At 36.6% G+C, this 15,647-nt stretch overlaps 1 protein-coding gene across 6 annotated transcripts in view; it reads left to right on the top strand.

Annotated features, from left to right (window-relative positions):
- The window catches only part of KIF16B (kinesin family member 16B), a 302,210-nt gene that overhangs the window by 236,873 nt on the left and 49,690 nt on the right, over positions 1 to 15,647 (top strand). The gene's annotated exons all lie outside the window — the stretch shown is intronic.

Raw genomic sequence — 15,647 nt, 5'->3', positions numbered from 1 at the left:
CTTAAGCTATCTCTGAAATCCTGTTATTAAGCTGTCATGCTAGCCTTTTATTAAAAATTTAGGAAACTTCAAGTTGGAATTTGTTCCCAAGAGGCTTCATTCCAAAGTAACTGTATTAACATTAAAATCAAGTTATTAAGTTTGTTTCTGCAGTTTAACTTTCATGTCTCAAATCCATATTGACAATTAAAAGAAGTATTGTGTACATATGAAATGTGCAAAGCAGCTTGTTTTTAAAGTGAGCTTTGTAGCTCATTAACCACTAGGTTATAAGTTACTATGTCAGTATTTTAATAATGGACAGATTTTGCATATTTAATTAAAGTCACTGAATTCCCAAAGCAATACATGTAAAAAGTAATTTCTGTGAAATAAAAGGACTCAGACTTTAAATATACACACACGTCATTTATTCCAGTGTGTATTTATTTTATATTGATTCTTTGATTAGTTTAACCCAATCTGTGTAGGCACATTTTTCTAGATTCCAGTAATATTGTGGTAGACAAAGACAAAAGTTTTCTTCTTCTGTATATCTTAAATATGCAGAAGGCGCACACTGACAGTAAACAAAGAGAAAATAATTACTAGCACTTTAAGAGTAAGCATGCAGTGTTGTAGTTACATGCCCTATATGAAAAATATCAATAAAGAATGGTGGGGCCGGAGGTGTTGGGCACACTTTAGTACAAGGTCATTTCAGGGTTGGGCTTTCTGACAAGGTGGCATTCTAGTTGAGATATTAGCTGAGAGATATTTAAAAGAGTTTTCCAAGCACCGGTACAGAGCTCTAATCTGTGTTTTAAAAGAAAACTCCAGAATGAATATAACTGAAAAAACCTTTAAAAATATAATAGATGAAAACATATCCAACGTTAAGAATGATATGAACCTGTGAGTCAAAGAAGTCACCTGGTACTGGGCAAAATGAATGAACAGAGATTGTTGCATATGTAAGAGTATTTTCAAGAGGAAAAGGGGTATATTACAAACATGTTTTAAAAAATTAACCTTCAAATGAAGAAATTCAAGTTAGTGTCATTCATTAATTCACTCATCTGTGTTGAGAAACTCTGCATGGTGAATACAGTGTGAACAAGACAGGTGCATTCCCTCTTCTACTAAGTAGAGAGAATAAACAGTAAACAAATAAATAAGGCAACTTCAGCTTGCATAAAGTGAATAAAACCAGGCATTGTGATAGTGCAGCATGAGAGCTGGGAAGTTGGCTACTTTAGAGGGGGCAGGCCAGATACACCTTTCTGAAAGGGTGGGATTTGGGCTGAGAATGTTGAGAAAGAGCCAGCCATGAAAATCTGGAGATGAGCTCATTGTAACTCTCACTAAAAGTGCAAAAGCCCTGCAGTGGGACCAAGTTTGGTGTGTTCTGAAAACAAAAAGACCTGGAAAAGTGATGAGGACGGTAGAGGAATGTGGGCAAAGAGGTAGGAAGAGACTTTATCACGTGGAGCCTTGAACTGGAAGCCAGTGGACAGTATGAAGCCTGGTAGCAAAGTGGTTTTATTTATAATCTTAAAAGATCATTTTGGTGGCCATACCGAGTATGGATTGTTGGCGTGCTAGAGAGCTCAAATCCAGTATTCTTTTTTAGACATGAACTGGAGGATACTTTTAAATACCCAATTGGAACTGTGAAGAGAGATGAAGGATATAAGCCTGAAGTTTAAGGGAGAAAGATATTATGAATTTTCTCTTAGAAATACAAGTTATTGTTTGGATCAGGAATAATTAAGAAATTTTTAAAAATTTCATTTATACTAATTAGATAAAGTCGTTTCATTTCTCCTTCAATTTCTAGCTAAGTTTCAGACCTCAGACCATTTCTGTTCATAGATGACTTCTGCTCACAGAAGCCCCTTTTCCTGAAGACAGACTTAGGATCTCAATGATAGCTAAGAATGGAAGTTGCTTTTCCATGTTGTGTTTAATTTTGTGGCTTATAATTACTCTCTCATAAGGCCAAAAAAAAGTCATATACAAAAGAGAACCCACAAACACATGTGTGCATGTATTTGAAGGAAAACAGACTATGGGAGTGGTGATTTGAAACCTTGCAGTAAACTCCTAGAGCAAACACCACATGTTGAAAGGAACAGACCCGGAGGTTTGCCATGCCATTGTTTGTGTTCATAGCGATAACGACACTTAACAGGGTGCTGACCATGGTCAGGTGCCATGCTGTGTATCTCATGTGGTTCTCTGACATCACTGGAAATGTGGGAGCCGTTTTACAGAGGCAGATACTGAAGAGCGGGAGATGTAAATAACTTGCCTTGTGTCAAACAATTGATGAGTAGAAGCCAGTCCCAGGCCATTGAACTCTACTTTCTGTTTCTAAACCAAAAAAGAGAAAAAAGAATCGTTTCTAAAAACACAACAGCCTGTCATTCTAGATCTAAATAAATCTTATTTCTATTCACAACAGCATTGTTGATTTAACATTTTCAAGATAAATAAAGCTTAAAATTAAGTTGAATATCAGCTTCTTTCCTGTAAAGCTCTTTTTTCTCTTAAGCAGCTCAGCGTCATGTAGCCTTACTTGCTGAGTGTTTGTTGGGACTTGAAATCAATGTTTATTAGGTATTTGTCAATTATTATTGCTCTCATTAGTGCTTATATTATTACCATCTCGGTAAATAATGCTAATCTGCTACCTCCACGTGGACTATTTGGCCTGACAGCATCCGAGAAATCACTTGATTTGCTAAAGACCTAACTGTTTCAGGAAAGCCAAAGGGTTGATACAAAAGGATCCTGAAAATTTCCTCTCATGGATGACTATTTCACAGCTAAGTGGGAACATATTTTATTTACTTCACTCCTTCACCAGATTGGGCTCATTATTTCCATGGAAGTAGAAGACTGTCCTGGCTCTCTTAATTGCAAGGGTAACAAAATGTTTGATGATAGTATATTTTTAAATGACACATATTAAATTTACCTAGCCATATAAGGCTCCAAAATTTTAATCAAGCTAAGAAATATTAAAAAGCACACTGAAATTCAAAATACACAGAATATGCTTGCCAAGGTAGACTCTTCTGTCACCTTAAAACTTTAGTTGTAGTTATAGCCTATAGTCTTTTGGAACTTTTTCTAAAATGATACCCTGCTCATTCACATTTCATCTGGAGTTTGGCCATGGTCTCTTGGGGGATATGCCTTTAAAGCAGTTTGATGTGACAGGTCTCTTGATGGAGATTTGTTTTCTTTCAGTAATCTTTTTCCTCCAATAATAAAATACATGTTCATTATAAAAGATTGACAATATTCAATAATATGTACATGGAATGTGAACATTCTTCTTAATCTAACCCTCGGTAGCAATGATTTGCAACACTTACCAGGAAGTCCTCCTGGGTCCAGCTATGCATTCAGACTCACAACTCCCATAAGCCCATGCTCAGCATCAGGTTCCCTGGGAAGGACACAGGACAAGAAACACTGCTTGCCAGAGGCTTAGAGAAGTCCCCCTGAGCAGTCTCTTGAGCAGTCCACTCAGCTATCTGAGAGCTGTTTCTTGCCTCACTTCTCTGGGTGATAGCGAATGTATACAGAGTGAGCCCCACCTGGGCATATGTGAGAACCACTCTGGCCTAGAATCCGATACCAGAAGGGAGCCAGTGTTTCTTGGAACAGCTCCATACACAGAATTTCCAGAGTTCCAGCAACCTGCTGAGCTACCAGTCGGCTCACTCAGAGAAGTCTAAAGCTATGGCTTCCCACCGGATAGCTGTCATTCCCCCTGTCCAGATGCAACTTAATGGGGCAGGGAATTGGGGTGTCTGTCATTTTTACTATGAGCATGAGCAGTGTTGCTTAGTAACAAACTTGGCATGTCGCCTTATCAGGTTTCCAGAATCCTACTGATGGACATTTCGGTAGTTTCCCAGTTATTGCTGTTGTGACTACTGCTCTGTGAACATTCTTGAACGTATCTCTGTATCTTCTGGTTCATGTGTAAGACTTTCTCTGTGAAGAAATTTGATAATAGCTTAAATGTTCTTAAAGACTTTATTTATGAAAAATCAAGATCAGTAAAGAATACACTGAAGTTAGGTAGACTGAGAGCCCTGAAAGCTATCACCCTAGTGAGCGTGTTTAAGAATTCCTTAAGCATCATTCAACTAAGCCTTCTAATCTCCCTGTCACTCATATTCATTTGGTTAATTATTTACTATAATGTCTCCTTAAGGAGAATGATGTGCTGGTCAAATGAAGACCCCTCAGGAATACTTTATATACACTTGGGTGATGAGCCAATTAAAGCGGTAAGGAGTTGTTGATTATTAGATATAAGATACGTCTCTGAATAAAATAGAAGCAACTCAAGGTTATTACAAACAGAACTTATGAACCAAGAAGACAAAAAGTCACTGGGTTCCATAAGATTCTGGCAAGTTGGGGTTGAGAGCAGGGGAAAAGCAAAAACCAAAGAAAAATGTAGTCCTTTTTTTAATTGTGTGATGACAAATTTTATGAATAAAAAACCTAAGTTTTTTGTGCTTTGTAATACTGAAGAAGAGCAGATTTGCTGCACATGATCTTCAATCATATGCAAATGTTATGCCCATTCTGTTTTCAGATTGACTGTATGAGTAGGCTGAGTTCTTCACTGGAGGTGCTGCATTATTCAGGTTTTTTAAATTGTTTTATTTTTATTTATTCATTTTCTTTAATCTTAGCAGTTTCTTCCGAATTCTAAATGGGTTTCCCGTTTTGTTTTGAATTAATTTGTCCTCTTCATTTATTGATATGTATTATGCAAGATAATAGCTCCTTCTGGCATTCATTTTCTGTTCCCTTTCATTGACCTTGTACGGAATCTTAATAAAATTAAACCTATGTTTTCCAATTCACGTCTTTAAAATGATAATGCCACAGCTAGTTTGTAAAAGGTTGTGAGAGCCTCAGATACAATGTGCTATTGAAAGCAACAACGAAGTATTATGCAGCATCTGCCAGAGAGCAGATCTTTGAAATTTTATCATGCAAATAATTTATGTAGTGCTTTTTCTGTATGAAAACTATGTATTTTTGACTCTATTAAAATCAGTGTCAGGCTTTTAAATATCAATCAAGTTACATTCTCAGAAACAGAGCCCCATGAAGTGTTCTCTTTTTGTTTCTACGAGGAGGAGATGGAGTTACTGTTTCTGTCTGAACATGTGAACACCATGAAGCTTACCATATGGATCCAGATCACAATCCGAGAGTCCATCAAGACAGAAACGTAACTCATCAAGCTGAAGAGAAAAAAAACTTTTAAAACCGCATCTCTTTTTCATCCATTAGCATGAATAGTGAAGAACTAGTATCCCCCTCACTTTTTGGATGACTTGTCTGGTATTTTAATCAAGTTGTATGACATGGGGCTAGAAGGATAGCGGTCACTGGGAGAGCTGCTGCTTCCAGGAGATTAAGAGATGCCAACTCCTGTCTGATTTTTTTTTTTTAAGACTTTATTTTCATACATTTAACAAGAAGTCCTCCTTTTCAAATGCTAGAGCCTAATAAACACTGCTATGGACTGAATGTTTGTGTTCCTCCTAAATTGTGTTGAAATTTAACCTACAATTAGTTGATATTAAGAGATAGGGCCTTTGGGAGGTGACTAGGTCATGAGATCCTCATAAATGGGATTAGTGCCTGAGGGAGCTTGCCCCCACCCCCTGCCATGTGAGGACGCAGAAGGCACCATCTGTGGATAACAGGACCTCAGCAGATACTGAATCTGCTTGCTTCTTGAGCTTGGACTTTGCAGCGTCCAGAACTGTGAGCAATAAATTTCTGTTGTTCATAAATTATACAGTTTAAGGTATTTTGTTACAGCAGCCCAAACAGACTAAGGCACCTTACCTCTCAAGGACATAAATCTCACAGTGAAATAGATAAAGCACTGGAATCAATCATCAAGGGTCTTTTTATGATATTCTTGGCTAAGTGATTCTGAAACCAGTTTGTGCTGTTGTGCTTAGGGACAAGAGAATGAATTTTGAAAATGGGACATTTTATGTATTAAAATGTACAATCAAAACAAGTGCTAAGGGATGCCTGTGCTTCAGGAGAGTAGAAGCTACATGGAATAGCTCATGTTGCCTGTCTTCATCGTAACTAATTTATCACAGTGAGTCATTAGAGTCCCCAAGTTTCTAACACAATAAGCCTCAATCAGCCACATCCCTAGGGGGCTCCCTTCTCCCCACAAAAAGCTGAGAGATATTTTGAGAGCCTTCCAGTAAAAATGGAAAACTGCTGTGTTGGAGCAATTGTTCTCTCACATCTGGCATTCTCTGGGTGCCCAGTAAATACCAGTGGGAGGGAAAAAAGTGATTAGGCAACAGGTTATTTAATTTGTAGGTGGACTTTTAGTTTGTGCCGATGAACCATTTCTCACGTTTTTATTTTCTGAGCAGCACCAAAGAAAGAAAGGAAAAGAATCTGGCTACTGGCCTTGTGTTTGCCTTGGACAGCTATTTACCATCCACTATTGAAATGCGTTATAACAGTTTTATTACTAGAATTTCAAGCTTAATATAAAAATTGCAAATCTACTCACTACCCAAATTATAATGCTACCAACCGTAGCCACAGGGAGCACCCGGTAAGCCTTAGATAAATTCAGTTGCTTGATCAGGCCCTCAGCCTCCTTGAATTTTTAAATAGCAAACAGCTATGCAGACAAAAATAGAATACTGCCAGCTTCTTGACCTTGTACATTATCAGAGGCCTAGGTATTTCACTGCGTGGTTTGTATCACACCATTCTCTTCTCCTGGTAGATAAATAGCATTTAAATCACTGCTTTCAAGGATGAGTGGAGGCGCAGTGAGCATCCAAATTACCTGGGAAGCTTTTCCAAAATATGCAGACTGAGGCCCCATACTGGGAATTTCTTATTCAGTAAATCTGACTTAGGGCTCAGGATTGTGTAATTGGGAGAAAATCCTCCATAGGATGTTCTCTGGGCCAGTGATTAAGACACTGCCTGTCTTGTCTTTTGCATCTATTTTGGGAGCATTATTTGATTTTTTTTTAATTTAATAGATTTTTGGGGATCAGGTGGTGTTTGGTTACATGGATAAGTTCTTTAGTAGTTAGTGGTGATTCTGAGATTTTGGTGCACCCGTCACTTGAGCAGTATACACCGTACCCAGTGTTTATTCTGTTATCCCTCATCCCCTTCCCACCCTTTCCCCTGAGTCCTCAAAGTTCGTTGTATCATACGTCCTCATAGCTTAGCTCCCACTTATGAGTGAGAAAATACGCTGTTTGGTTTTCTATTCCTGAGTTACTTCACTTGGGATAATGGTCTCTGATTCCATCCAGGTTGCTGCAAATGCCATTATTTTGTTCCTTTTTATGGCTGATTAGTATTTCATGGGGTGTGTGTGTGTGTGTGTGTGTGCGTGTGTGTACATATATGTGTATGTATATATATGTATACACACATATACATACACATAAAGAAAATGTTACATATGTATGTGTGTGTGTGTATATATATATATACATATACATATACATACACATACATACATACACATATAACAACACATAAAGAAAATGTTATATGTGTGTGTATGTATATGTATATATATACATACTCCTGTAAGAATGGCCATAATGAAAAATGATTGATGGACATTTGGGCTGATTCTATATTTTTGCAGTTGTGAATTGTTCTGCTATAAACATATGTGCAAGTATCTTTTTCATGTAATGACTTCTTTTCTTCTGGGTAGATATCCAGTAGTAGACTTGCTGGGTCAAATGGTAGATCTACTTTTAGTTCTTTAAAGAATCTCCATACTATATTCCATAGTGGTTGTACTTGTTTACACTCCCACCAGCAAGTGTAACAGTGTTTCCTGTTCACCACATCCATGCCAACATCTATTACTTTTTTATTTTTTAATTATGGCCATTCTTACAGGAGTAAGGTGGTATCGCATTGTGGGTTTGATTTGCATTTAACTGATAATTAGTGATGTTGAGCATTTTTTTAATATGGTTGTTGGCCATTTGTATATCTTCTTTTGAGAATTGTCGTCTATTCTTGTCCTTAGCCCACTTTTTGATGGGATTGTTTGGGTTTTTGTTTTTTGCTGATTTATTTGAGTTTCTTGTAGATTCTAGATATTAGTTCTTTTTCAGATACATAGTTTGCAAATATTTTCTTCCACTCTATGGGTTGTCTGTTTGCTGATTATTTCTTTTGCTCTGCAGAAGCTTTTTAGTTCAATTGAGTCCCATCTATTTATCTTTGTTTATTGTTACATTTGCTTTTGGGTTCTTGGTCATGAAGGCTTTGGCTAAACCAATGTCTAGAAGGGTTTTTCTGATGTTATCTTCTAAAATTTTTATGGTTTCAGGTTTGCTATTTAAGCCTTTGATCCATCTTAAGGTGATTTTTGTATAGGGTGAGAGATGAGCATCCAGTTTCATTCTTCTACATGTGGCTTGCCAATTATCCCAGCACCATTTGTGGAATAGGGTTTCCTTTCCCTACTTTACGTTTTTGTTTGCTTTGTCAAAGATCAGTTGGCTGTAAGTATTTGGGTTTATTTCTGGGTTCTCTATTCTATTGTATTGGTCTTTGTGCCTATTTTTATACCAGTAACACACTGTTTTGGTGACTATAGCCTTGTAATATAGTTTGACGTTGGGTACTGTGGTACTTCCAGATTTGTTCTTTTTTGCTTAGTCTTGCTTTGGCTATGTGGGCTCTTTTTTGGTTCCATATGAATATTAGGATTTTTTTCTAGTTCTGTGAAAAATGATGGTGGTATTTTGATGGGAATTGCATTGAATTTGTAGATTGCTTTTGTCAGTATGGCCATTTTCACAATGTTGATTCTCCCCATTTATGAGCATGGAATGTGTTTCCATTTGTTTGTGTAATCTATAATTTCTTTGAGCAGTGTTTGTAGTTTTCCTTGTAGAGGTCTTTCACCTCCCAGATATATTTCTAAGTTTGGTTTGTTTTTTGGGTTTATTTGTTTTTTACAGCTGTTGTAAAAGGTGTTGAGTTCTTGATTTGATTCTCAGCTTGGTTGCTGTCGGTGTATAGCAGGACTAGTGATTCATGTACATTGACTTTGTACCCTGAAATTTTACTGAATTCATTTATCAGATATAGGAGATGTTTGGATGAGTCTTCAGGGTTTTCTAGGTATACGGTTGCATCATCGTCAACAGTGACAGTTTGACTTTCTGTTTCCGATTTGGATGCGTTTTCTTTCTTTCCCTTGTCTGATTGCTCTGGCTGGGACTTCTAGTACTATGTTGAATAGAAATGGTCAAAGTGAGCATCCCCGTTGTCTTGTTCCAGTTCTCAGGCGGAATGCTTTCAACTTTTTCCTGTTCAGTATATCGTTAGCTGTGGGTTTATCATAGATGACTTTTATTACCTTATGATACGTCCCTTCTATGCCGATTTTCCTGAGGGTTTTAATCATAAGGCAGTGCTGGATTTTGTCAAATGCTTTTTCTGCATCGCTTGAGATGATCATGGGATTTTTGTTTTTAATCCTGTTTATCTGTTGTGTCACATTTATGGACTTGGGTATGTTAAACCATCTCTACATCCCTAGTATGAACCTCACTTGATCATGGTGGATTATCTTTTTGATATGCTATTGGATTTGGTTAGCTAGTATTTTGTTGAGGATTTTTGCATCTATGTTCATGAGAGATATTGGCCTATTTTGTTATGTTTTTCCTGGTTTTGGTATTAGTGTGATACTGGTTTTAAAGAATGCTTTAGGGTGGATTCCCTCTTTATCTTTTGGAATAGGTTGAATAGGATGGGTATTATTTCTTCTTTGAATGTCTGATAGAATTCAGCTGCGGGTTGATTTTTCATTACTGTAAGGCACCAGATGTATAAGATGATTTTCAGTGACAAATATTCTTCTCAAAATTAATGACAAACTCATTCAAACGTAGACAGTAAAGAAGAAATGTTAATTGTCTCTTTGATCACCAAAGATGTGGACTTGTATTACTCTTCCCTCTGCAACAGAGAAACTTGCATAGCAATGAGCTTGGAACTGTTTGCACATTGTGAAATGCCAGCACCCTGATGGGCCTTAATGATTGGATAATCCAGTTTTTCATTTTAGAAATGAGGAATCAAATACCTTTAGAGAGTTTTGTTAAGGTCACACCAAAACTTAGGGCATGGGGCAAGGTTTGTGTCTCCTGATTCCTGGTCCTGTGCTCTTTGTCTAAACCTCCATCTCCATGGCCATGTTCACTTAAAAGGGGAAATTCAAAGAATGTTCCAGGTGAGACCAAAGATAAGAAAGCCTATCCCTGTAAAAATCTGTTACATAGCAAGTCTCCATGGATGATAACAGTGACAGGTTCCTGTCACGTCTGTCTCTGTGACAATTTGAATCATAATCATAGTAAGAGATAGAAAATACACTTCAGTTAGTTCATCTGCATACTTATTCTTAAAAATGAGATATTAAATATTCACAGATCTGAAGTATTTCTCACTTTCAAAATTTTTGTGGCACACATGAATGTCCTCAAATCTATGTTACTTGCCCATGCCTGAATGAAAGTGACGCTGGGCTTTGGGGAAAGTGAGACTTCACGTGGAAAAGTTACAATCTTTATGCCCAATGCAACTGGAAGTTGGTGCAGTGCTAACTACATTTCCAAATTTGATTTTATACCTAGGATGACTCCAAGGTTTAGCCCTTGAGTGACAACAGGACAACAGCTTCTATCAGGGATGTATTCTAATTTTAATCACTGGCTGCTTCATATTGGTCACCAACAAGGAACTCTGTCTTGTTCCTTTAGTCAGCTACTATTTCAGGAGGGTCTAGTGTGTTGCAAACTCTGGGCTAGGTTCAGAGCAGGTGTTCTTAAGTATTGTATGGCACGGGCTTAAGTTGCCCTATCAGGGGTCTAAAGGTAGCTCATTACTCCCTTCATAATCCAGCTAGGTTGTCCTGAAGAGTTGCTGCTTTATGCCTCTAGAAAATCAAACTTGGAAGAGAGTTGCTTATTTGTTTGTGAGTATATTTCTCAGTGACAACTGTTCTTATAAGGCCTTGGGAGCGACTATTAATTTTGAGTAGTCAGAAATGCTTCCATCTACTCAGATGTGAGAATTATGGGAGCCTTTTGATGAGTTTTTATTATTTGCATTTCTCAAAAGCTGAAATGGCTTAAATTTACAGCCACAAGCCTTCAGGGTATGGATGTTTCCAAAGCTGCTAGTTACCATATAGGTGCATCTACTTGCAAAAAACAGGTTATAGCAGATTTGACCAGTTAGAGTGCTATATTGATTTTTTTCTTCCAATCTTAAAAAATTGGGTACAAATTGGGTAGCCAAATATCACAGGAGTAAAGAAAATGACTCATAAATGAAGAATGACAGCAAAGTACACTTTTATCAGGTGTTAACTGAAGTCAAATATTTTCCTTTTATTAATAAAGACTCCACAACTTTATTGGTTCTCAATTTTCTTTCATTGATTTATAACCCAGTTTTAGCTGCTCAATTGTTAAAAATCATAAAAGCTAGGCAAGTCTTTTTATTACCCGTTTTAATTTCTTTTCTATATTTCAGGGCTGCCATTATTTATAACCAAAGTAATAGCGATGCCATTTATCAAAATGGCTTATGCTGTCTGTCGCCTCCATGACCACCTGCACTTAATACAGGGTCTGGCTTAACTAAAATGTGAACTTTGCCAGGAGAAAAGGCTTTCAATAAAAGGAAACTTTTTCCATTACATTTAATTTGTCTTCTTGATGGCAGCAGACTGGCTGACCTATCTTATCATAATGTAATAAACATTAAAGTCAGGATTTGAGCCTGATGACTCTTAGAAGAAAATTGGGCTGTGTCAGTTCACTGGGAATCAGAAAGAGAAAAATCAACCTATAGATGAAAATTTCACTCTGAGATCATTAAGAAATATTACAGTATCAGCAGAGAATGCTGACTATATTTCTAATATGTCTAATATGCATACATATACATATAGCTAGGTAACTTGCTAGGTGGATGACACTCAATGCTTTCATAATTCCCAACTCTGGGACTCACAAATAATTATAAAGTAATTTATAATATAATATGGCTTATAATATTTAAGTAAATACTAATTGTCTTAGTTGCTTTGAAAATTCTTCAAATTTTTCAACCAAAAATTTAGAGGCTTATTGGTTGAACACCCAAAATAAAGCTAATTACTTGGGTTTTTAGACTTCACAAGCACTGAAAAAGGGAAAGACAAATTAAGTGGAAATTAGTAGGCCTCAAATTATTGATTTCATTTTCTAATGGCTTTTATTTCAGTCTTTTGTCTTTCGAATATATTTTACTTACTGAATTGCAAAACAAGCTTACCATTATGCTTTTTTTAGGCCTAAGAAATATGCTATTTTAATCTTCATTTGTTTGTTTCCTGTGTATTACTCTGCATAACCAAATTTTATAATGAGACAAAGTAGACCATCGGGCTGTTGTTAAACTCTCCTTCAGCATTCTCTAGGCCTATCATATCTGTCACAAATATCCAATTTATTTGACCTCAGTCATCATTTTTAACTTTAACACACAGTTTTCCCATAAGAGCTCAAATATCTTTGCATCATTTCCCACTCCTGCTGTAAGGGTAATAGCTCTAACAGGAAAAGATGCCATTACAAGGATTTTCTCATGAATACTGCATTTCTGTTTGTGTCTGTTCTTTTTCTGTTCTATAACCTCTCGAAAAGTAATATGTCTCATTATTATATCGGGTTCCATTTTCCTTCTGCACATCTGAGCCTTACTTCAAATGAGAATACTGTGAAGATTTTACGGGAAGTAAGATACCTTCCTCAAAAGCAGTATAGCCAAGAAACAGGTAAAGTATCTCCATGGTATCTAAAGTGTTACTTCTAACTGCGCAGAGAGATTTTAATCATCAGCACCTGAGTTATAGAATTTCAGAACTCAAATGAAAGTTAAACATCTTGGTTCAATTCCTTCACTTTCACAATGATGAAACTAGGAACTAAAGAAGTTTTTATACATTGCCCAAGATTATACAACCAGCTATTTGCTGAGCTGAGACTTGAAATCCAATTGCCCCAAATCTTAGGTTATTAAAAGAAAAAGACATATGGTGTTAACTCTTGCATTAAATTTGTAAAAAGAATAATCACTTTTTACTGTTTCTGTAAAAATGATGCATGTCCATTTATAAAAGTTTTACATAATATGAGGAAATATAAGAAAAAAAGCAACAGATTACCCCAAAATGATTCCATAAATAAAATTAATGTTACCATTTAATGAATGTTAAGTGTCTAAATGAATAGGCACAGATAAAAGGATGGAGATGTAGATTGACAAAAAAGAAATTAAAATCATAGAAAGAAAAATAGGGAAAAAGAGTGAAATAACTTTAAGACATTGTGCTTATTCTAGATATGCTATTTTTAAGTACAAACATTAAATTTAATTTTACTTGAACAAAATCAAAAATGAAAACTGAAGAAATTGTTGAACTTCAAATTAAATTTTCTTCACCACATGATATACTGTCTCTAAAACATATGTGACTTTAAGACTGTTTTAAAAATTGAAACGTTAGGATCACTAGTTTTCAAATGATGTGTTTCCATTTTATAAGTTACCAATGGACTCTTCTAACAGAGATAAAATTAACTTTATTTTCTCTCACCTTCCAATTTTTTTAAGTTATATTCTGAGATCTTTACATTGTGCTATCTTGCGGTTAGCTATTTTTGGTCATCCAGTATGTTTTTGAAAGATGCACCTGATGTGTTTTAACCAAGTTCTTGTCTGCTTGAGAATATGTATTTGTGGCCTGTACACTTGAAAGGCCCTTTGGTTAGATATACATTTTTAGGGTCACATTTCTTTTACTACATTTTATTTTGTGTTGTTATTTTCTCAGCTCTGTGTGTTACATAGTAATCTGTTTTTAATTGTGTTTGTTCTGCGCTTGTTTCTTCTACTGGGCCGTTCATTCCAATCATGTTTTTGTTTCTTCCATTTCTTTCTTAAGTACTGGTGGCTCACATTGTGTGTGCGTGCGTGCGTGTGTGTGTGTGTGTGTGTGTGTGTGTGTGTGTGTCTGTGTGTGTCTGTGTGTAAGAAAGGAGCATTCAGAGGCATTTATTTTTTTTTAGGATTTTTTATTTTTCAGTTTAGAATAGCTTTAAACTGTAATATTTTGTTGAAAGCTAGAACTGATATATTGGGTAAAAGGAATTGAGGTAGATTGATTTTTAGTTTGAGGTTTTATATTTATCTGGCTAAGATGTAGGGTGGGTTCATTGGTTGATATAGATGTGGTGTCCGAGGCTAGAATTGCCTCTAGTGCCCTGGTTTTTATCTGCCTTTGCTGTCTTTGGGCTTTCCTGGAGTCTTTTCATAGGATCTGAGGCTTGCCCTTCTTTTAGCTGTAATCCCCTGTTGTACAGCAGCCCTATGATGTGACGGTCAGGTATGGTGGGAGAAAGCCTTCTATGATCCTAGGGTAGTTTTCAGTCTTTTCCTGAGCCTGTAGCGAGTGTTTCACTTGGTCCTGGTCAGTTAGGTTCTGGTAAAACACCTTCTCTTGAGAGCAAGCCTTGTGAAGGAGAACAGAGAGTTCTGGGAGTATTTAAAAATGGTTGCATTTCTTACCCCACTTGATGCCCCAACATGACAGTGAGAACACATAATTTGAAAACTAGAACCCAACTTCACAGTGAGAACCTGGTGGGACCCCTGGAGGTAAAACTCTCAAAAGTGTGGAGACCTCCCTCAAGACTGGCCCCACTCAGAGATTTTAACACTCACACTAGTTTATATTTGAGCCTCCAGAAATCCTGGAATTATCGTTTATCCTGTTTCTACCAATACTGGCTCCAGCAGCAGGCTTCAGTGCCAGGGTGAGTTATGATTCTCTGCGTCCACCTGTCTGTCTCTGCAGTCTGAGGGCAGTAGTTTACCCTGTCATCTCACCTCGCCACTGGATCTAAGAAGGTTGTGAATCTTCATTTTTTTTTTTTTTTCAACTTTTTTCTTGTCATGAGGACGGGAATGACTTTTCAGCTCCTAGTGTGTAAGATCGGAAAGCAGAAGTCCTATTTTAGAATACTTTTAGATTTATAGAAAAAAACTGAATATATAGTACAGAGTTCTCATATATCATACTCAGTTTTCCCTAGTATTACCATCTTCCATTAGCATAGTACATTTGTCATAACTAGTGAACCAATACTGGTACATTATTATTAACTAATGTCTGTACTTTATTGATATTTTTTTAGTTTTTACCTAATGGCCTTTTTCTGTTCTAGAATCCCACCCAAGACACCCTATTTTACTTAGTCACTGTGTCTCCTTAGGCCCCTCTTCACTGTGTCAGTTTCTTATACTTGCCTTGTTTTCAGTGACCTTGACACTCTTGAGTAAGCGTTATTCATTTTTGGGAGGGAGACCACAAAGGTAGAAATGCCCATTTTTATCATATCATATCAAGGATGCACACTATCAGTATGACTCACCACTGTTGATACTTGATCACCTGGCCAAAGTTTATCCACTGTAAAGTTACTTGTTTTGCTTCCTTTCCATGCTATATTGTT

Source organism: Sapajus apella, unplaced genomic scaffold, assembly GCF_009761245.1.
Source record: "Sapajus apella isolate SASKATOON/1434 unplaced genomic scaffold, GSC_monkey_1.0 scaffold65, whole genome shotgun sequence".
Lineage (NCBI taxonomy): Eukaryota > Metazoa > Chordata > Mammalia > Primates > Cebidae > Sapajus > Sapajus apella.
The sequence above is the reverse complement of the archived record's forward strand: the minus strand, read 5'-3'. Positions and strand labels throughout refer to the sequence as shown.